Below are 24,630 nucleotides of genomic sequence, written 5' to 3' on the forward strand. Positions count from 1 at the left end.
GTCTGGGGTCACCTAAAATTTCTAATAATTTATTAAAAAAATTTAAAACTTACTAATAAAACTTACTAATAAAAATTTACATGATATAGTCTAACTGCTGTCTAAAATTAATGTTTATTTGTAACATAGTATAACAAACTATTACACAATCAAAAACAAATTAATTTTAGCCAAAAAACAAAAGGCTCCGTTTTGAATGTCTGGGGTCGCCAGAAATTTGTGACGTTAAAATGGGGTCACGAGCCAAAAAAGGTTGGAAACCAGTGATCTAAAGAGAAAAAAATGAAGCCAAATCATTTGAATTTAGTAAGAAAATGTGGATGTTACTTCATCGTTAGTTTTTTTTCTTTATATATTTCATTAGTGTTGGACTACAGTGGAATGCACAGCCCTATTATCTGTAGATAGAGCTTTTAGTGTTGCCACAGAGGTATGTTACAACACAGTGGATGGTTTTATCTTTTGAACAGTCACACATATTGGATGTTCCAGTGTGACTGAATAAGTTAGTGCACACACAGAGTCCAGGTTATCGGATACTACTGATAGGCAGAGATTGGACGTCCCAATTTTAGACGTGTTGGCATTGTGCTGCTGCAGGACGCTGTCAGGCCTTATGGTTTGGTGAGTCCGACACAGCAGGCAGTTGTAAAGGAGGTACTGGGAGCTATGTAGAGCCTAAATATAGGACATGGACTGAAGCACATTTCATATAAAAAGGTTATGTTATATTACAAGTGCTGTCTTGCGATATGATAAACAGTAAAAACAGTTTATCTGGGTTATTCTTTGTGCACCTGGAACAGCATACAGAAAAAGGTTTCAGCTCTCTAGGGCAATTGGAATTCTTAATTTTACCATATTTTTCTTTAGCTGATTCATTTGTCATGTATTGTAATTCTTTTAACTTGTAATTTTTGCTGATGGTTATTTTTTTACCCAATTTCCTTTTTTTAAAATTTATTTATTTTTCCATTCATTTGTTTTAATCCCTGTTGTTTCTTTATGGAAGTAAATCTGTCTCATCAGATTCTGAATTATAAAAGCCATTGAATTTCTAGCACTGAAATTTTTTTGCACTGAAATTAAGTATCTGAATTTTTTGCACTGAAAATAAGTATCTGAATTTTTTTTGCACTGAAATTAAGTATCTGAATTTTTATTTTTTTTGCACTGAAATTAAGTATCTGAAATTTTTTTTGCACTGAAATGAAGTATCTGATTTTTTTTTGCACTGAAATTAAGTATCTGAATTTATTTTTTTTTGCACTGAAATTAAGTATCTGAAATTTTTTTTGCACTGAAATGAAGTATCTGATTTTTTTTTTGCACTGAAATGAAGTATCTGAATTTTTTTGCACTGAAATTAAGCATCTGAAATTTTTTTTGCACTGAAATTAAGTATCTGATTTTTTTTTTTTTTTTTGCACTGAAATTAAGTATCTGATTTTTACCTCCGCCAAGGAGGTTATGTTTTTGCCAGGGTTTGTTTGTTTGTTTGTCTGGTTTTTTGTTTGTTTGTTTGTTTGTTTGTTTTTTTGTCTGTCCGTTAGTGTACAACATAACTCAAAAAGTTATGGACAGATTTGAATGAAATTTTCAGGGTTTGTTGGAAATGGGATAAGGAAGAAATGATTAAATTTTGGTGGTGATTGGGGGTGGGGGGGCCCACAGGGGGGGCCACTGATCAGCCTTGGCGGAGGTCTGCGCTCTCCGAGTGCTTCTAGTTTATTTTTTTTTTGCACTGAAATTAAGTATCTGATTTTTTTTGCACTGAAATTAAGTATCTGAATTTTTTTATTTTTATTTTTTTTTGCCCTGAAATTAAGTATCTGATTTTTTTTTTTTTGCTCTGAAATTAAATATCTGAATTTTTTTGCATGTATGAACTGAACCCCCACGATACGTGAGGGTTCGGACCATAACTAACGTAATAACGAACGCTGGCATGAAACAAAAGTGAAACTTTACATCCTTTCAACTCCTTTCCAACTTCCAACTCGCGGGTTCTATTCCTCTATTATACAGCATGTGTTTGTGTGAGTGAGAGAGAGAGACAGACAGAGCTAGTGTCAGTGTTTTAGAACTACCATAGTTCACAGGCAGCAAACAACGTTCGTCTTCTCTTTCCTCATTGTTGTCTTTCACCTGAACCTGTACTGATCCCAAACAGGACTGTAATGATGGTGGAGGGTCTTCAGTCTCTTCCCCTCAGATTCACATCATATTTGTTGTTTTTTTTAACCTTATGGAAGCAGCTATTTCATACTTCAAGTCATTGTGCGCTAGTTCCATATGTCCGTGTGGAACTTGCGCGGATTTAAAGTTCTGCATCGAACAACGTCTTTCGTTCCTTTTTCTTTTTCTCATCATACTGTGCCGTTTCGGTACAGCTGTGTACCGAACCGAACTGGTGTGTACTGAAATGGTTCGGTTCGGTACGTGTACCGTTACAGGCCTATAAATTATATTTTTTTCATATTTTACAAACAAAAAAGTCTTATTTAAATTCAATCTGAAAAGTGACAAATGACAAAGAAAACAACAAATCTTTCCTTTTCCATCTAAAACCCTGAACTTTAGACTCAAATGTCAGTAGAACTACAAACATATAAACCAGCAGGACAAAATGATTATAATAATTCATATAATTTAATGACAGAGATCGTTTGCCCCTCTCTCGGTTTTTGTATCTTCCTTGGGCAACAACTGAGACTGTGTGTTTTACTGGCGTTGTGTTGCCTAGTGTGTGTGTTTTATTGGCATTGCTTTAGTCATTGTATAGACACACTGCTCTGCAGGAGCCCAGAGACAGAGCAGGTCAAAAAGTCACAGATACAGTGAAACTCCAGTAGAGAGAATCACGGTATTAAACAGAAAACTCAACAGGTGCAGCAGCGACCTCTATAGGTGCAGCAGTGACCTCTATAGGTGCAGCAGTGACCTCTATAGGTGCAGCAGTGACCTCTATAGGTGCAGCAGCGACCTCTATAGGTGCAGCAGCGACCTCTATAGGTGCAGCAGTGACCTCTATAGGTGCAGCAGCGACCTCTATAGGTGCAGCAGTGACCTCTATAGGTGCAGCAGCGACCTCTATAGGTGCAGCAGCGACCTTGAAAGGTGCAGCAGTGACCAAGGAGGGCCGTTTATTTCCCCGCAACTCGGAAAGGGACGACAGACAATGAACTGCTGTATGAGCGAATGAAGCGCTCAAGAAATGCAAAACAATAATGACAACCAATCACTGACGGGCTGCCCATTCAATCGCAAATAAGACCCAATAGTAGTGTAGTCTGTTATATTTTCTATTGGATAAACGTTTTCCCTTAACTTTTGATTGGGTGGGCAAGACGGACATTTGGGTGGGCTGAGCTCACCCCTGCCCATGCCTACCTCCGGTGTCCTGTCGAGCCACCCTACCTGTCGAGTTGAGCTACCTAGCGCTACTGAGCATGCGCATGCCCCTAAGCATTTTCACAGTTTAAATGCCCCTCGATTTGTGCTCCCCCAGGTAGAAGTGAGTCATATTTTGTACATATATTTCTTTAATAGTGCCTTTTGAGCAGTAAGCATGGAAGCAATTATGTGCACGAAAGATAGATGTAGAATATTGTCGTTAGACGATAATAGGGTAAGGAAGTTCTGGGTGGGTGTTAATGGCGTTTAGATTATTGTTTAAGTTAGTTCAACAGACACCAATAATGGTAGCCAACCATTTAACTGACTAAATCTATGTTAACAATTCCTGTAAGCAACTACATGCGCACGAAGGATAGACGTAGAATATTGAAGTGAGATGATAATAACGCAAATTATGGTGTTTCTATAGTAGGAGCTTTATTTAATAGAAGTTATAAGCTTGTATAAATATGTTACCTGTAGTGGGAGCTTTATTTGATAGAAGTTATAAGCCTGTCGAAATGAGCTTCCTCCACCCATATTCAGATGAATAAGTAAATAATGGTGTTTTTCTACAGTCGAAGCATTATTTCATTTTCAAATAGGTTTGTCGAAACGTAAGGTAGCATGTTTTGACGGGGTAGCGTCAATCGATAGACGTCGCTGTCGATATAAGCTACTGGTAGCTTACTTCAACAGAGCAGCTCAACTCGACAGAACACCGGCCTCGTGTTCTTGATAAACCTGATCTGCACTAACATGTTTGAGTGAAAATCAATTGCTAGTTATTGTTATAAAACTGTAATTAACAGGGTTTTTTTTTAAACTTTTTTTTTTTTTGCATTTTATCTCCATGAAGTGAGTAATGACTAGTATTAGTGTATGTTAAAATGTGACAAAACATCAGATTATCTGCATTAAAAATGTTTTCATTTCATAGTTTTCACACAGTTTATCAGTAAATACGTTTCTTTGCTTCAAAAATTTAAAGCATGGTGTCCAGCTGAGTGGACATTTTTGCAACTCCATGAAAAATGGGTTCATAAAAACAACTTCTGTCGCATTGATTTTTTAATGCCTCGAGGAATAAAAACACTCAGGAAAAAAAATCTTGATTACGGCTCTCACAATTCATGCATGAAAGGGTTAAGTGTGTTGTGTAGGTTACAATGCATTGATTGAGAGGGGCACACGAGTTATTCCTCAAACAAGTGTAATGGAATTTGAACTTCTTTATCTGATTCCCTTCTTTGTTCCCTTATCCTTTCCTGAATACCCTTCCCCACTGCATGCTAATTTTCCCATATCTTTACCCAAATCCCCCTACTGTGTGTGTAAATTTTCTTGCAAGGTAACAAAAGGTGACTGATTGTTAAAACCTTGAGTTCATCATTCAATCAAAAGGCCCTTTGAGGAGACTGGAGGTGTCACTTGCAAATGTGATTCACCCTATAAAAGGTGGATCTTGTGAGAAACTCTTTGTCTTTTTTTCACAATCGCTGCTTGTGCGCAGAACTGACCTTTCTTTGCAAAGAAATAAAATCTTGTCGGCCGGCAGAAGTCTCTATTTCATTATTCACCAGCAGCAGAGTAAAATTTCCATAACACTACACAGCAAAAATTGGAGAGTTGAAATTTCAGGGTTAAACATTTGAGAGTCAATTTTCACTCTCAAAGTGTAGTTTTAACTCACTGTGAGTTAAATGTCACTCAGAGTTGGGGTTAATGAAAAGAGTTAGTCAAGCCTGTGGAAATTAACTCAGGATAACTGTTGTTTTGCATCTCTCCAGTGTTAATTTGCCTGGCCCCTGCATTTCAGATGAGGTGAACCTGTGCAATTTCTATCAGACTGTCACTGTCAGAGAGAAAAAAGAGGAAAAATACATTTTCTAAAAAAAATGCAACAGCTTTCTTTGAATCATTCTGTTCACATTGAATTTTAAGTCATTGTTAATGGATTCACTTTTTTTATGATTAAAATTAACACTACTTTCAGAGTGAAAATTAAGTAAAATGAGTGTTATTTTTGTTACTTTCATGGTGTTAATTTAACTCTGAGTTAAAGGAGAAACTCTGACAGTGTAAATAATGAATCCATATGGGTTAATTTAACCCAGATCAGTGAGCTTATGAAGGGTGGCTGTGGCTCAGTTGGTAGAGCAGGTTGTCCAACGACCAAGAGGTCGGTGGTTCACATCCTGGCTCCGACTGTCGAAGTGTCCTTTGGCAAAACACTGATGTGAATGTGAGGAACTGTTAAGCACTTTGGGCACCATGAAGATGTAGAAAATGTGCTATATAAGTTCAGACCATTTATGAACTCTTGTGAGTGTTGGTAGTTGAATCAGTCAGTGTCAAGTTAACTCAGGTTTCTGAGTTAAAAAGGCAACTCTGGCATAGTGTTAAATAATTAACTCCAATGAAAATGTTAATTTAAGTCTGTAAAGTGCGGACCTATATAAACTCTGAAAAAGAGTTAAAATCAACTCTGTGGGAGTTGATTCAACTCTCCATTTTTTGCTGTGTACAGTGGACAGCTGTTCACAGGTGTTCTCTTGTATATTCATGGGTTTGGTTGTTTTAGTTCCATATCAGCCGACACAGTGGACACTTATGCATCATCCCATACACTGACATTCATACCATTACTGTAACTTTGCTGTTCTAGATAAACCAGATCTGCAGTAACATGTTTGAGTGTAAAAAAAATTGGCTATTGTTATTAGACTGTAACAGTTTTGTTTTAATTTTTTTTTTTAAACAAAAAGTTTTTTTTTTTTTTGCATATAATCTCCATGCAGGTATGTTAAAATGTGAGAAAACGTCAGACTAGCAGCATTAAAAGTGCTTTTATTTCATCATTTTCCCACTGTATATCAGTAAATGCAATTTTTGCTGTGAAGATATAATTTATTTGAATAATCTGTAAAGTCAAAAACCGTACCCACATACATGTGTATGCCATTTGTGTTAGGTTCTCCTCAGGAATGCCCCTGTCCCTCGAGGCTGACGGAAACTGGTCCATGGTGATCTGCAAAATTAAAAAAAAAAAACAAGTTAATGTAGTCATACTTGCATACTTGCAAAAAAGTCATTCACCCTTTGACTGCTGGCCCTTCATTAAGTGTGAATACAAAAGGGCTGTCACAGTTCCAGTTTATTAATAGCCACATCAGCTTTTGAGTTGAAGATTGTAACGTACTGTACTGCACCACTAAGCATGACGTAAATATGACACATTGGACACAAAGTACTATTAGAACAGGGGTGTCAAACTCATTTTAGTTCAGGGGCCACATTCAGCTAAATTTGATCTGCAGTGGGCCGAACCAGTAAAATAATAACATAATAATATATAAATAATGTCAACTCCAAACTTTTATCTGTTTTAGAGCAAAAAAAAGTAAATTTACATTATGAAAAGGTTTACATCTACAAACTATCCTTTCAAAAGATGTGAATAACATGAACAAACTGAAAAAACAAGTTTAATTTTAACAATATTCCGACTCAGTTTATCATTTCCACATGTACGTTATAACTTACAGATCACAGTGGATCTACAAACACACAAAACATTTAACAACAGACAGAAAGTTGTTAAAATTGTTCTTACGTCTCTTAAGACATTTCAGGTTGTTCGTATTTGTTCAGGTTATTCACATTTTTTGTGAAATTCTACTTTGTTTTAGTGTAAATACATGAAAATATTTACATTTACAAAGAGAAAAATTTGGAGTTGTCATTATTTATATGTTTTTATGATAGTATTTTACTGGTCTGATCCACTTTAGATCATATTGGTCTGAATGTGGAACCTGAACTAAAAGGATTGTTAATATTTTAGTGTAATTTTTGCATTTCACAAATTCATCCCAAGGGCCGGACTGGACCCTTTGGAGGGCCGGATTTGGCCCCCGGGCTGCATGTTTGACACCTGTGTGTTAGGGGAATAAATAAACATTTGATTAAATGTTACACAACATATCCTGCTAGATTACCATTAGCCTACATAGGCCAGTGCAGAAAAGCCCGACTGGTGTCTGTTGGTTTGATAACGTTTGTGATTCTGACAGTGAAGTGTCCATGAGCATTATTTGAGCAATAGCAAGTAGCTAACACTACATTAGCTGAAGGAACTGGATAGACGTTAGTTGGAAACTTGGTCAAACTCTCATCTGTTCAGACTAACATATGGCCTCTTGAACCTTAAACATGCAGTAAACAAACTAATGGAACTTGTATTTACTGTAACTTACTGGTAACTTGTTGGATGTGTGTTCTGCTTTTAACAGCATGTGTCAGCAGCAGATGTTGAAGGCAGCCATGTGGAGGATGTGGTACCTGCTAGCATCTGACTTCTGTATATGGTTCCCTATTATGAAATAATGAATTAATTAATTTGTTATCTTGACAAAACAAACTGTTATCTCAAGATAACAAATTAATTAATTCATTGTCATGAGATAACAACCACAAGACAATATGTTCAACTACGGCCATTTTTGGCTTCTGTAGTAACTTAGCGGTAAGTTGTTATTGAATGTCTGTTCTGTACAGCAGTCAGCCACTGCACTTGACGGCTACGATGTGGAGGATGTGGTACTTGCTCGCATCTTCCATTATGAAATAACAAAATAAATTCATTCGTTATCACAAAATAATGACCATAAAGTAATGTGTTAAACCCTGGCTGTTCTTGGCTTCTGTATTACAGGTAGAGATGGGAACTGGTTCTTTTTGAGAACCGGTTCCCAGTAGCTGGATTCCTTGGAATCGTTTGCCTGCTTGCTTAATGATTCTGCTTATCGAGTCCGCCTTCGTTGTGCATCCGCGATGACATCACATGTACGTTGCATTGTTTTGGTCAGAACGTAGCCAACATGTTGTTGAGGCAGAAATGGTCTAAACAGACGACACCAGGTCCACTTACTTGGAACACTTGCAAAGCTTCCATGTCTTCAAAAGGGTGGAATTCCTCCAATCTGCTCAAACATTTGTCCACAGCGTGTGAATCATTTACAGGAATGTCACATATTTGATACTCAACTTAACGACGCTTGTGAATGTAGCAGCAGAGTGAACGCCAGGCTGATTCCGGTTCCGGTGTGGGCAACAAATGTCGTAACTCCTCAAATACAAGTTTCGGAAGGTAAGAAGGGAAAGGAAATGAGGTGCACAACAACGGGAGACAAGCCAAGCCAAGTCAAACTGGTTCCATGTAGTCGAAATGCAGCAATAGAGGAATTAGTAAAGCATCTTTAGTTTCATTTTCATTGTACACCCCCCCCCCCCCGAACCGGGCCTGGCGTCATCTGTTATTATTATTTGTACATACTGTATATGTTATATTTTCTGTGCAGATGGAAATATAAAGACAGTTAACGCAAACACACCCATTTGTACTCTTTTATTCTCTCACTCAATGAGAATTGATAAGAGAATCGATAAGGAATCGGATCAATATGCAATATTGATAATGGAATCAGAATCGTTAAATTCTTAATGATTCCCATCCCTAATTACAGGGATAATAAAGTCACTTGACCTTAATCTTAACTGTAACAGTCTCACTTGCCTACAATTCAGAGGTTTTGGACCTGATTTCCTAACACTTGTTGACAGATTCGACTCTAGATGCTGTTAGCTTAGAAATGCTGTCAGCAGATGTAAACAGATCGTCTAGCTTCATGCATGAAGACTCCAAACAAACTTTGTGTAAACACACAAAAATATGCAAATCTTGCATAGAGAACCGTTATTTAGTGTTTGGATTTTGATAGTTCATTTCACTCTGGTTCATTTTTAAGTGCCTTGTCATCAGATGTGCAATATTAGAGGAAAGTTCAGGGGTTTTACAGAAGGCGGTAGCATCCGTCCTCTGGGAATCATCAAAGTCTGAAGAAAACTGTCTGCCAGTCTGTCCCATGGATGTTGAAAATATGAACTTTGACCTCCTGGTGAAAGCCATGATAGAGAGTACTAATAGAATACACTACCAGTCAAAAGTTTGGACTCACCTTCTCATTTAAATGGCATGAAATGGAGCACAGATGGCCAAAAAGTGCTCCTCCTTCAAGACTTTTGGAAAACATTTCAAGTGACTACCTCATGAAGCTCATCGAGAGAATGCCAAGAATGTGCAAAGCAGAAATAAAAGCAAAATGTGGCTATTTTGAAGAATCTAAAATATAAAACATGCTTTGAGTTATGCTGCGCTTTTTTAAAACTTACATAATTCCATATGTGTTCATTCATAGTTTTGATGCCTTCAGTGAGAATCTACAATGTAAATAGTCATGAAATAAAGAAGAACCATGTATTTCATTGTTGTTGTTGTTGTTGTTTTTTTTTTTGTAGTTTTGTTTGTTTTGTTTTTTTCTCTCTCTCTTCTGCCCAGTTTACTCAGTTCTGGTTGTAGTTATTGTTACCATTATAATTGTCTCCATGGTTGTTACTGTTTGTATTGTTGATGCTTTCTTGTGAGGGTCTTCGCCACCTTCTTCTCTCTTGTTCACTCCCCTTCTTCTATCCCCACCCCCCCCCCCCCCCATGTCAGGTCCGGCATCAAAATGTGGTTCAACAAAACTCATAATAATTAGTAGAATATCAAAGGGCGCTTCATATACTTTATGAAGTTACCCTTGGCAAAGCAAATTTGTTCAGCACCAAAAGGAATCAGACTACCATTCTGCTGTTAGGACGCTGGACAAGACAAGTAGGAAAAAAAAAAAAAAAAAAAAAAAGTAGTGTGAGATACTCCCTGATAAAATGTCCAAATAAAATAGGATACACAAGCAAAGGTGTCAGAAAAATGGGCAATGATGACTGGGAATACAGTTGGTGTCGGCTGCTGCCTTATCGGTACAGACAGCTGCCTGTCAGCCAGCTGAGCCCATAAAAAAAAAAAAAAACTAGGTGAGTCCAAACTTTTGACTGGTAGTGCAGAGTAATTTCTGATCCAAATTAGTCTTGGAACTTGAAGTGTGATCCACAGTGCTGTTCATACTGTTCACATTGCTGTGTATGAAGTGACCATGCCTCTCACGATTGTCTCCTCGTCTCAGTCGCCAACATTTCTTCTGCCTTTCTGTATCCATGGCTTTAGGAACAATGCAGCAGGGAGTAATGGTGACACTATTCACCCTCCATTAAAATGTAGACCCCCCCACACACACACACACACACACACACACACACACACACACACTATTTTACAGTAGCAGCCAGCAGTAAGCGATGCTTGGCATGAAACCTCGTCAGCAAATTACGTTTTAAAGGTCCGAGTGTGGCCTTGGCCCACCAGACATGTCGGTGATGGGACGAGGGAACGCTTCCAACAAAGAGTCCAAATCCATAAGTCTCGCCCACTGACAGAAAACAAGGTCCACAGGAAGGTCAGTGCTTTGTCGGAGGGCTCCTGTATTCAAAATCGCCTCAACACAAAAAGCCTTACATATTGTATGTGACATAAGAGGTAAAATGAACCCAAATGACCCCAGCTTGATGCTGGTGATATTCAGAGAGAGAAATGTGATACCGGTGTCCTGCAGCACCTACTATCAAGTTATTTATGTGTTATTCATGCCTGTTTGAGGAAAGTACTTTGTTATTATTTAGGGAAGTACCTTTAAATGTATGCTCACGATTTCAAAATTGTAAATATTTAACCCTTTCATGCATGAATTATGAGAACGTTAGCCAAGATTTTATTCCTGAGTGTTTTTATTCCTCTTTAGGCATGAAAAAACAGTGCAATTGAATTTCTTTATTGAACCTATTTTTTCTGAAAGTACATTTGTTTCTTTATTGCTCTAACCATAAAAAAATATTTTTAATAAAAAAATAAATAAAAAAAAATGCAATATAAAAAAAAAACAACCAACTTTTCAATCAAAGAAAAAAGGGTTGAATGCAAAAAAAAAATTTAAGATCCAAAAAATTGCATTTGAACACTTTTTTTCTTTGATTGAAAATGTTGGGGTTTTTTTTGAGTGAAGTGAAATTGTTTTGTTTTTGTTTTTTGTTTTTTTTAATTGAAAATATTTGTTTTTGGTTTGTACTTAAAGTAAAATAAAGTCAAATGAAGCAATTTTGGGTGATTTAACTGGTAAAATATTCAATAAAATAATCTGAAATATAATTAAAAGTAACAAAACAAGACGAATGCAAAAAATATTTAAGATCCAAAAAATTTCATTAAACAACTTTTTAACTTTGATTGAGTAGGGTTTTTTTCTTGAAGTGATTTTTTTTTTTTTTTAATTTTAATTTTTTTTTTTTTTTTTTTTTTTTTTTTATTGAATTTTTTTCTTTCTTTCTTTTTTTTTGGTTAAAGCAATAAAGAAACAAATCTACCTTCATAATTTTTCGTGGAGTTCCAAAAATGTCCATTCTGCTGGACACCAGAACGCAAATATCAGAAAGTGATAAACTGTGTGAAAACTATCAAATCAATACATTTTTATGCAGCTAATCCGATGTTTTCTCACATTTTATCATATTCCCAATTTTTATTAGCAATTGATTTACACTCAAACATGTTACTGCAGATCAGGTTTATCAAGAACAGCAAAGTGACAGTAATGGTCTGAATGTCAGTGTATTATTATGGGATGGTGCATGAGCGTCCACTGCGTTGGCTGATATGAAACTAAAACAACAAAACCCATGAATATACAAAAGAACAGCTGGAGAATAGCTGTCCACTGTAGTGACCGCTATGCATGAAAGGGTTAATGTTGTCAAGGCTATTCACATGGTATTTTTATTGTGTGTAGCTTTTATGTGATCTAGAATGTGTGTTTAGTTCCATAAAAAATACATATAATGTTAAAAAGCTGGATTTTCTCTTGTGAAAATGGGACATTCAACAACAGTTGTAGGACCAAGAGGCACCAGTGATGCACTGTTTTGACCTCACGATGAAAGAAGACCTTTGATGCGTTTGTGTTTTGTAGGACCACAGCCCAGGCTATGCGGAACAGGAAACATTTTTTATTATTATTACTTTTGATAAACTCCAGCCCAGGCTCTAGGGAGTGTCTTTACTACGTCTGCCAGACAGGTGTATGCCGTGAGTCTTTTCCTGTTTTTGCATTTCCACTCTCATACATTGAATTCTTTATCATTATAATTCGTAAATATCAGGTCTGAGTGATGTAATTGGATTAGGGTGAGAAATGATGAAACAAACGTAAGCAAATGAAGAGAAAAAACAAGTCAAGAGTGTTGATGTGAATCAGGGGTGTCAAACTCATTTTGGTTCAGGGGCCATATTTAGCCCAATTTGATTTGAAGCAGGCCAGACCAGTAAAATAATGATTTAATAACCTATAAATAATGACAAATCCAAGTTTTTCATTTTGTTTTAGTACAAAAAAACTCCCAGTTAAATTATGAAAATATTTACATTTTACAAAAAAGATGTGAATAACCTGAAAAAACAGAAATTTCATTCGAAAAATTTGTGCAATTTTAACAATATTATGCCTCGACTTATTATTTATACATGTACATTACACACAATGTTACATAAACATTTGGTAACAGGCAGAATATTGTTAAAATTTTGGAGTTTGTAACTAAAATTTGAACAATGTCTACAATATTCCATCTGTTATTATTAACACATTAATGCACAAAACATTTAGTAACAGGCAGAATATTGTTAAAAATGCACATTTCGAGTTGTTCATCTTTGTTTTTATTTATGTATTTATTTGCATTTTATTGTGAAAAAATAGTTTTTAAATGTAAATATTTTCACAGTGTAATCTTATTTTTTTCACTTAATTTTTTTCCACATAATTTTTCACATAGAAAATTTGTAGTTGTCATTATTTATGGGTTATTGTGTTGTTATTTTTACTGTAGATCACATTGCTCTGTATGTGCAACCTGAACCAAAATGATTTGGACAACCTTGACTGTTCAGGTTAATTTTTGCACTTTCATCCCACGGGCTGGAATGGAACCTTTGGCGGGCCGGTTTTAGCCCCCGGCCCGCATGTTTGACACCTGTGGTGTAAATGGTCTGTGAATAGTTGACTTGTTTCAGCATCTGTCACCTTCACTTCATACTAAACATATTTACTCATTTAAGCCTTGACTGACAGAAAGATTTAAATACATGATGCATGATCCAATGAGTAGGATTTGGAAGGATTTAGAAAAATCTAATTGGAGAATTTAATTGGATTGGGAGAATCTAATGTCATGCAAAATCCATAATTCTGTTTTCCTTAATTACCTCCGCCAAGGAGGTTATGTTTTTGCCAGGGTTTGTTTGTTTGTCTGTCCGTTAGTGTGCAACATAACTCAAAAAGTTATGGACAGATTTTGATGAAATTTTCAGGGTTAGTTGGAAATGGGATAAGGAAGAAATGACTAAATTTTGGTGTTGATCGGGGGTGGGGGGGGGGGGGGGGGCATTTCCAACAAACCCTGAAAATTTCATCAAAATCTGTCCATAACTTTTTGAGTTATGTTGCACACTAACAGACAGACAAACAAACAGACAAAACTGGCAAAAACATAACCTCCTTGGCGTGGGGGGGGCCCACAGGGGGGGGCACTGATCAGCCTTGGCGGAGGTCTGCGCTCTCCGAGTGCTTCTAGTGTAAAGTTTCATTAATTAGAGCAACCATGGAAGGACGTTGTCTCTACAGTTCCCATTCTTCTCATTTGTTCTTTTTTTGTTGCATTTTATAGTGTTTGTTTAAAGTAGCAATCATTTACTATGTTGAAGTTTGTACATATTTCATGTCATCACTTGCTCTTAATTACCTCTGCCAAGGAGGTTATGTTTTTGCCAGGGTTTGTTTGTTTGTTTGTCTGTCCGTTAGTGTGCAACATAACTCAAAAAGTTATAGACAGATTTTGATGAAATTTTCAGGGTTTGTTGGAAATGGGATAAGGAAAAAATGATTAAATTTTGGTGGTGATCGGGGGTGGGGGGGCCCACAGGGGGGGCCACTGATCAGCCTTGGCGGAGGTCTGCACTCTCCGAGTGCTTCTAGTTCAGTATGAACTCACTCAACCATCACTCTATCTGTTCATTGTTCCGTGGATAGGAGGGACAAGTTTAAGAAGTTTATTTATATACACAACCTGTTACCTGTAAATACCTTCACCAGTCATATAAAATTTATGCCAGAATACACATACCCACAGGTTACACGTGTGCCGCCCATTTCCACATGACTAGTGTTAATAATAAATGTAAATTAAGGTTTGTGTTTTGCTCTTTTACTGAAGTGAAGATTGATTCTTTATAGTATAGTTCAGTGGTTCCCAACCTTTTTAGGCTCATGACCCCATTTTAACATCACACATTTCTGAAGACCCCAAACATTTAAAACAGAGACTTTTTCTTTTTTGCTAAAATTAATTTGTTTTTGATCATGTAATAGTTTGCTATACTATGTTGCAAATAAACGTTCATTTTAGACAACATTTAGACTATATAATGTATATTATTATGGACAGAGGCAGAAAAGCCAGGTGTAGATTACTGCACAAAGTGAGAATTTGATTTTCCTAGGTCAGGATATGTACAGTCAGTCCAGCTTGGATTTACAAGGCTGACAATTAATACTGAACAAACAAGAACTTAAACTGTGAATTATGAAAGAGCTGCAGCATCTGAAACCGACCACAGTGAACATTTGACAGATAAACAGAACCACAGGGCTTCAGTTTCAGCTTTACAGTTTGTCATGTCTGTTATGTATTGGGATTGCCTCTCTCTCACCATATATTTTTTATTAGTAAGTTTTTTTGTTTGTTTTTTTGCTTTTTTTTTTTTTTAGCAATTACTACAAATTTCAGGCAACCCCACTTGAATTCCAGGCGATCCCACCTGGGGTCCTGACCCCAAGGTTGAAAAACACTAGTATAGTTATTATGAACAAGCATAAACATGTCTTTCAGTATCTGTTGTTATTTCTTTGCTGTCAGCGCTTTGTTACATCTGTGGCCCACATGTCCTATGTTACCAGCTATGTGCAAACACACCTCTTTGAACACACACCCCAAACAAAAATGTTCATACAGTAATATTGCCAATTAAAGTGTGACTCAATGAAGGTATGGCATGAGGACGAAAGGGCACATGATGGGTGTATTTTTTAGTAGTGTTTGTAATGAATACACTGTTAAAGTTGGACTAATGTTTTCAGACACATTTGTCTTTTTATTCCTATTTATACACATCATACTGAGTCCCAGTTACAGTTTATTTATCAATAATAAGTCACACTTTCACAATCATTTCATGAGAAACGGTAAAAATGTTTTATTCTAATTTCATGGGCAGCAGTGTGGAAACAGATGCATCATTTTAAGCTGAGAAAGTCAGGAGCTCCCACAGCAATGAAAGCTTGTTCTGAGAAGAGTATTAACGACACAAAAGCTGGTGATGGTCCCTGACTTGGGAAAATTACATGGCTGGCAGCCTACGTGCATGAGGGCACAGACTGAGTCCAGGGCTCGCTTTTGTAGGTCACAGAATTTGAGCTGCCACTTGACCCACGTGCAGGACGAGGCATTGTCAAGTATTTTGGAGCCTCCATTGTACAAGTCAAATTCAATAGATGAAGTGGCCTGGTAAAAATGAATTTGAGACTTGGAAATTAACATAGAAACGACAAAGAAAGACCATGGTTACATTTGTCACTGCTGTAGGACTTTCTGATCACACTTCGGATTCAGATAACTTTATTTCTCACTTGGCTCCTTTTTATTTATGACAAGGTTGAAACTGAGAGTAGCATTATTGTGACATTAAGCAAAATGTTTCAGGAAAGAGAGGGAGGGTATAAATTAAGGGAAATGACAAATTTTAAGATACAAAGATGTCGAACCACGAAGAAAAGATTCTATTTATCAAATAATGGTGTAAGACTACGGAACAGACTGAGTGTGGAGCTGAAACAATGTCCGAACATCAAACAGTTTAAAAACAAATACAAACAAATGATTTTTACAAAATACAGAGAGGAAAGGGCCTGAGGGAGGGAATCCAGTTGTTTTTCATAGTGGGGCTTGGCCACATATGTGCTGTTAGTATCTATTTTAAATATGGATATATGAGTATATTATTACTACATTACTATATAGGACAATATAGGATATTACAAGTATTCATGTTATATATGTATATGTGTTTTGTTTGTTTTGTTTTTTTAGTTTTTATTCATATCTGGTAGGATAAGTAGTAAATGGGTATTATCATATTAGTGTATATAGGAAAAGGAATGTGTGATATTGTTATACTACTACTATTACTGTTGTTGTTGTTATTATTAATATTATTATTATTTTGATATTCATACAAAATAATAATTGCTATATAGTAAACATAAGGAATAGAAATTGGGGGTAGGAGCACATAAGTTTTTACTTCTTCCTACTCCTTTTCTAGCATGTATAATTCCATTTCCTTTGTTTTATTATTATTATTATTATTATTATTATTATTATTATTATTTATTACTATTATTATTTATTTATTTTTTGTGGTTTCTTTGCTTATCAATCATTTATGTACCAGTACTTATATTTTACTGGTTGATTTTTCTTTTTTTCACTGTCTACGTACATGTTCGAAATAAAGATTTCATTCATTCATTCATTCATTCATTCATTATTGTGAAAAAAATATTGTGGAATAAATGTATATCTTTCATGCAGTGTCTTGTGTTGAATTTATTGGAAAAATTGTGTAGTTTCAGAATATAACATTAAAAAATGTGTATCACTTGTCCGTGTGTGACTTTTTGCATGATTTTTGCTGAAAAGTGGGAAAAAATTACCCTTTTTTTAGTGACAAATAATTTGAAAACCAATATTAATCCTGTTGCTGCTTGCTAATTTTCATTGAACTTGCTTCCTTTTAACCTTAGAAGAGTTTATGGTCTGGCCTTTTGAATGAGTATCAGTTTCAGTGATTTCAGTTCAAAGTCAATGATGTCATACCAGCCAGTTCCTCAGAAGACGTCCTGGGACTATTTTGTTTGGATTTTTTGGCTTCTAGGTAAGAATTGGACTTATAATTCTTTATGTAGAGTTGATATTATCATAAATCTGTATGTATTATACACCATTCTCTTTCTTTTTCTGTTGTGAATAAAGCATTACCCAACAATTAAGTATATTCTAATATTAGATAAGTCAAATCATTACTTTTACTAACCCTACCCCCATCAGTTTTTAGTTTGTGAAAAAAATACATACCTGTAACAAATACAACCGGAACCCAGAAGCAGACCGACACAAAGGTATGAGTTTGAAAACCTTTACTGAGGCTTTGTTGAAGCAACAGGAGTTCAATATAACAGTTACAGTTTTAGACACAGTTACAAACTCAGTCTCAGTAATCCGACAGGGGTAAGGCAAAGGGGGGCGTCGGGGACAGGCAGATAGTCCAGTAACCGGGGAGTCCGTAGAGTCCAGAGGGGCTGAGACAGAAGACAGGGTCCGAGGCAGAAACAGGTCGAAACCAGACGGCAGGCAGAGAGACGTGGTCAGGGACAAAGGGCAGGTCGAGCACCAGGGAAACGGACGAAAAGGCAGAACCAGGCTGACGAGACAGGCAGGGATCAGACGACAGGTAGCAGAGCGGGTCAGGGACGAACGAGATCAGACACGAAGAATCAGGTAGGTGTAATGCTGGAAAGTTTCTCACAGGTAGAAGACAATCTGGCAAAGAACAAAGGAGGGAGAGGTGAATATAAACCCTCTACCTAATGAGCCCAGGTGTGCTCACAGGTGAGGGGAATGAACTGATGAGGAGGTGTGGCTGAGAGTGAGGGGAAAAAAGAGAAAGAAAGAGAAACAGCAGAACAAAAAGACAGAGATGTTACACATACCATTGTAAAAAAAACTTACATTTATTCAACTTTCAATATCTAGCCTCCAAAATTTAACCAATTCTGCCCACCTACATGGGCTACAGTTAGTTTATATTATTTAGGCCCATTTACTTTCCTAAAGTGAGATCAAGTTTTTTTTTTAACAACCAAATTTTCATATTCGTTTTTGAAACTGCCCACCAATTTTTTTAGATTTTGACTTGCTCTGTCAATGATGAAACCAATTTAACCCGCCAGAATCACTTTAGGAAGGTTTCTATAGATCAATTTATAGTTAAAGTAATAAAACAACTCTTACACATGTTATGGAGTAATGCCTCATTGATATATATATATATATTTTTTTTTTATTTCAGACTGACTGAATAGAGCTAAGATGTCAAGACTAAAGCCATCCAGGGGTGGAGGACGGAAGGCCTCCTGGGGAGGATTCAAAGCTCATGGATGAAGAGAAGAAAGCATGTTATGTTTGATTTTTGACAGAAATTAAATGGTTAAATCAGGTAGTGCATAGGCCACATTTCATGTTTTTTTGTTTCAACCTTGTGTCAATAAAGGCTCAGTGATTTGAAAACCACAAAAGATTTGGCAGAAATGATTTCAGATTCAGATTCCTGAGAAAATTTGACCCTAAACTCATATATTTTCACTCCATAACCAAGAACCTGAATTTTTGCCCTTAATGTCACTAAAATGCAACTCAAAACCTTGAACCTTGTCTTATTTATTTATTTTTATTTTACTTTTCTTTAACCAGGAAGTCCCATTGAGATTCGGAATCTCTTTTACAAAGGAGACCTAGCCAAGGGAGCAGCCATACAAAGTCCAAAAAACATAAAACACACAAATGATACACAATGAACAATAAAACACAATAACTATTCAACCATAATGGCATCAAGAACAACAGTGACATTCCTTCTTCACTGCGTTTTCCATGATACTTTTAAAATCATTAATACAAATGAATGTGTAGTTTTACAGTTTTTTGAAGATTATTCCATGACCATGTACGACATGCACGACTTTTGTAACTATTCTGACAAAAACCCATGCTAATATTTCCAGCAAAACTATAAAGGCAGGTTCCAAATTAGTTATGTGTAAAGCAAATTCTTTGGAAAACAGTTAGTTTTTGCAGGATTGGCTCTGTCCAAACAGGAAAACACTTAGACTCCTTGTGACTGGCATCCTGAGCGTTTGATTCAGTGCACAATACCACCTTTCTGAACAGTCGCCCAAGTCTTTGTCTCAAGCAATGTCTGTTATTGTTTTCATTAGGTTTTCAAAGGATTTGCGTGTTAAAACCAAAAATAAACAAACTGTCGCATTTTCCTCCGTTGTCCCCTCGTTGCTGCTGTATGAATGCAGGCGTTCTTCCGCCACTGCCATCATGATTATTTTCTTTTCATTTCAGTGTGCTCCGAGCGGATGCCACGCCAACACCTGCAACAAATGCTACGTACATCGTGTGTCATAGACGATGTCCATTCATGTATGTGTTGGATATAGTGGCTCCCTGCAGAGCGAGAGGAAGCGGTGGGAAATGTGTTTGTCAGACCTGGATTACACATGGCTTTAAAATGTGACTTGGCCGATCCGAACACAAGTTGACAGCGAAGACACATTTTCGTTAGCACCTGTGTCGATACGTCTTTATGGTGTCCAGCGGACCACTAATGCTCACATTTTGTAAATGCCTATGTCACTTCTGCACCAGTAACAGTTCATTCAATATCATAAATAACTAGAAAAGCACTCAGAGAGCGCAGACCTCCGCCAAGGCAGATCAGCCCCCCCCAGTCACCACCAAAATTGAATAATTTGTTCCTTGTGCTAGCATCAACTTTTCCTGAAAATTTCATCCAAATCTGTCCATAACTTCTTGACAGACAAACTGCGATGAAAACATAATCTCTGCCGTTTCACTTGGTGGAGGTAAAAACTAGAAGAGCTCAGACCTCCGCCAAGGCAGATCAGCCCCCCCCAGTCACCACCAAAATTGAATAATTTGTTCCTTGTGCTAGCATCAACTTTTCCTGAAAATTTCATCCAAATCTGTCCATAACTTCTTGACAGACAAACTGCGATGAAAACATAATCTCTGCCGTTTCACTTGGTGGAGGTAAAAACTAGAAGAGCTCAGACCTCCGCCAAGGCAGATCAGCCCCCCCCAGTCACCACCAAAATTGAATAATTTGTTCCTTGTGCTAGCATCAACTTTTCCTGAAAATTTCATCCAAATCTGTCCATAACTTCTTGACAGACAAACTGCGATGAAAACATAATCTCTGCCGTTTCACTTGGTGGAGGTAAAAACTAGAAGAGCTCAGACCTCCGCCAAGGCAGATCACCCCCCCCCCCCCCCCCCCCCCCCCCCCCAATCATTTGTTCCTTGTGCCAGTATCAACATTTCCTGAAAATTTCATCAAAACCTTCCATAACTTTTTGAATTATCTTGCTAACAGACAGAAAAACACCCCCCTCCCCCAATCACCACCATAATTTAATAATTTGTTCCTTGTGCCAGTATCAACATTTCCTGAAAATTTCAACAAAATCCATCCATAACTTTTTCAGCTGTTTTCAAACACAAATGAAAACTTAACCTCCACCATTCCTTGGCGGAGGTAAATATATTTTACAGGCTGTTGAGGTCATCGGTGTTCCTCTACATTTTTACAAGCATTAGCAAACTGTCCAGGGGTGGCTCATCAATAAAGGGTGCTAGGGCACTGCCCCACCTGCCCCCCCGATCACAGCCAAAAAGTAATCATTTGTTCCTTGTGACAGTCTCAACATTTCCTGAAAATTTCATCAAAATCCTTCCATAACTTTTTGAGTTATCTTGCTGACAGACAAACAAAAAACAGATACAAACCCCGATGAAACCATAACCTCCTTGGCGGAGGTAATAATTTTACAAAAACATAAATATTTAAATAAATGAGCTATACATGATACAGCCCATGAGTATCGTGTATAATCTGCATTCAAGTGTAGTTTAAAAATGTTTTTGGTCATTTAGTAAGCAGTCAAGAGACCTGTTTCCTGTTTGGGGCGCAAAAATCTGCACCTGAAGTCTCTCCTTTTACCATATACAGTAGGCTCTCGTTATAAATGGTGCGTGTGCAGTAGAACCCCCTCCAATACAAGAGATAGGCGAGCCTCGGCGTGCACAAGTTTGTACCCAAGCATCACCCACAGGAGAAAACAAGAATCGAGGCCTTCCTCAGAAATGTAATGTCACATAAGATCGTCTAAACCAAAGATGCCCACACTTTTTCGGCTTTATCATATCCTGGTCGTGAAATGTTGTTATAGTGTATCCGAAAACTCCTCTAAAAAATAATTTCACCTGCCGCCACTGAAACCGTCACCTGCTATAATTATATATAAAGCAGGATATATTTTCCTTTTCTGTCACAGTTTTTCTGGTGCATCTATGCTAAATTCCCTGAATGAGATGCATGATCTGAAAGTGCTTTGTACATGTTAAAAGAGTCCTTATACAACTGTATTAGCATATTCCACATCTGTAAGTGGGAAACTGCTCAGTTCACCTGTCACATTCAGAGTACTATCGTAGTTGTCAAAGCACAGATTAAAACCTGTTGCACCTTGTGCTGTCTGTCCATTTTTTCGCCGTGTCTCCCTTTTATTATTTTCCTATGATTTCAAAGGCAGAGGTTAAATGAGAACTTTTTTCACTGTGCAAACACGTGCACCCCTTGTGTTGCTTTTACATATTTTGTAATTTTTTTTTTTTTTTTTTTTACCACAAACTCTGATTGGACCTCTCTCCTTTCTCTCAAATAGACCTTTTCTTTTCACAAGCCACTGATAACAAACCGATTGGGCAAAAGCAGTCGAACTCATTTACTGTGCTACAATAAGTAACCGAGACAGACATAGAACTATCAACTATCTGCATGTTACCATTCTCTTTCCCACTAGAGACAAATACAGCCTCCAAGCTGCAACTACATGCTGAAAATCACAGGTTTCAACAAAGACACACATCTTTTCATGTGATATTTTCTTTTGCAGGAATTTAGTCATTTTATTACCACAGTTCACTCTTCTGCCAAAGCAATTTCTCTCCTGACACTATTTTGCAAAGACCTTGTCGCTGCATTCAAAGTTCTAGGTGTCATAGACTTTAAAATCCTTTTTCTGGATGTTCTGAAGACATATAAAACACACATCAAGCCTCATATTTAGTCTGTTATCAGCTTACTAAATGCCTCATTTATTTCTTTTTTCAAAACACTTTATGGGGAATATGTTTTTTCATCCAAAAAAGATTATTTTGCTGCAATAGCTGAAGTGATCACAAGAAGATAGAAGCAGCTACGTGGATTATCCAGTTCTCTTTACACATCTATGACCCCAGACCACCTCAGGAAGTAGTCTGAGTGATAGCATCACAATGAGTTTCAGTGCTCATTTACACTTGTATCCAAGTAGCACATAGTGATGCAAAGCTCGGTTCTTTTCAGAGAGCTCCCAAACGGCTCTTAATTACCTCCGCCAAGTGAAATGGCGGAGGTTATGTTTTCATCTTGGTTTGTCTGTCTGTTAGCAAGATAACTCAAAAAGTTATGGATGGATTTTCATGAAATTGTCAGGAAATGTTGATACTGGCACAAGGAGCAAATGATTAAATTTTGGTGGTGATCGGGGGGTGGGGGTGGCTTTTTTTGTTTGTTTGTCTGTCTATTAGCAAGATAACTCAAACAGTTATGGATGGATTTGGAGGAAATTTTCAGGAAATGTTGATTCTGGCACAAGGAACAAATGATTACATTTTAGTGATGATGGGGGGGGGGGCTGATCTGTCTTGGGGGAGGTCTGTGCTCTCTGAATACTTTTCTAGTTTAGTATCATTTGTTGGCTCATATTTTAGCCTAAATTGGCAAATGCTTTGTGTGTAGATAAACCCTTTTGCCTTCAGTGTTTTTATAAGAAGCCTTACAATTACTTCATTTTGTGCATTTCTGTCACAAAATAATTCTTAACTTTTGTTTAATATTTTAATAAATCTTTTAAATACACAAAAACAAATGAACAAATACTGCAAACAAAAAACCAAAGAAACAAAAGCAAACAGAACCAAGCTCAGTAAACAAACAGTATGAATGTCCTCACTGTGGGTTACTGTTGAGAACTAGTAAAGCACTTGGAGAGTGCAGACCGCCGCTGTGGCAGATCAGTCCCCCCCCCCCCCCCCCCCCCCCCCCCCCCCCCCCCCCACCCCCCCCCCCTCCCAATCACCCCCCAAATTTAATCATTTGTTCCTTGTGCCAGTATTAACATTTCCTGAAAATTTCATCTAAATCCATCCATATTTTTTGAGTTATCTTGCTAACAGACAAACAAACAAACAAACAAACAAACAGACAAACTTTGACGAAAACATAACCTCCGCCGTTCCTTGGTGGAGGTAATAAAAATCAGATGTCTCAGCTTGGATGGGCTGATATGATTCTTTCTATCTGTATCTGCTATTTTCAAGAAGATTCTCTCAGAAAGAACAGATGTTTCCAGAATACACAGTCTCCCCTCCATCACCTTCACCAGACAGGGGAAGACTGACACCAGCCACGGTGACTCTTCTGCTCGTTGGATGAGGGGTTCCTCAAGATAAAATCTCATCTTGGCCCCATGTCCACTATGCTGCCTTAAAGAAACCAAGTTCTGTCATGAACAGAGATGAGCCTCTGAGAGTGAGAGCTGAGGAGTGAAAGGACAAGAAAATGAGGAGTCGGCTCTTACTCAGTGGGAGTCTTTTATGAATGACACATCACTAGTAACACTGTACACTTGAAGGAAATTTAAAAGCCAACAGAGTCTTAATTTCAGCATTTTATCATTTAAGCTTTACTGAGTTGATTTAGTCTGTCGGCTAAAATTTGCTTAGAGGTCTTATTTCTGTCTTTGTGCATAAGAAATCAATATAACTGAATCCCCAAAGGAACTTTGTGTTGGTAAATGCAAGTTATGCAAATTTACAGGATTTCAGTTCTCTTGCAACATGTTGATGGTCATATGAACTATGTTTTCAGGTCAAAAATGTCCAATTTCATCACAATTAATGCTATATTTTCATGTCACAAATGGCCAAGTTATATTTTAACTGAATTTACCTGAAAAACAAATATTCTATTCTTTTAGATTCCACAGTTTTTCTTACAAGACTATATACTACATATCACGTTTTATTTCTACAGGTTGCAATATGGAGTATGGTGCTGATCCATCCTGCTTATGTTACGCCAATACATACATTAAGAATGTCACACGACACTTTTTAAATCAACAGTTTTCTAATAATAAGCATTTTTATAAAGAA

At 37.0% G+C, this 24,630-nt stretch overlaps 1 long non-coding RNA gene across 1 annotated transcript; it reads left to right on the plus strand.

Moving 5' to 3' along the window:
• Positions 1 to 251: 251 nt before the first annotated feature.
• On the plus strand, positions 252 to 23,867 carry LOC115419084 (uncharacterized). The gene is made up of 4 exons (XR_003935399.1): positions 252 to 263; positions 5,248 to 5,256; positions 14,689 to 14,690; positions 23,797 to 23,867. It is a non-coding gene; the product is annotated as an uncharacterized LOC115419084 (long non-coding RNA).
• Positions 23,868 to 24,630: the final 763 nt, after the last annotated feature.

This window comes from Sphaeramia orbicularis, chromosome 5 (assembly GCF_902148855.1).
Source record: "Sphaeramia orbicularis chromosome 5, fSphaOr1.1, whole genome shotgun sequence".
Taxonomy (NCBI): Eukaryota; Metazoa; Chordata; class Actinopteri; order Kurtiformes; family Apogonidae; genus Sphaeramia; species Sphaeramia orbicularis.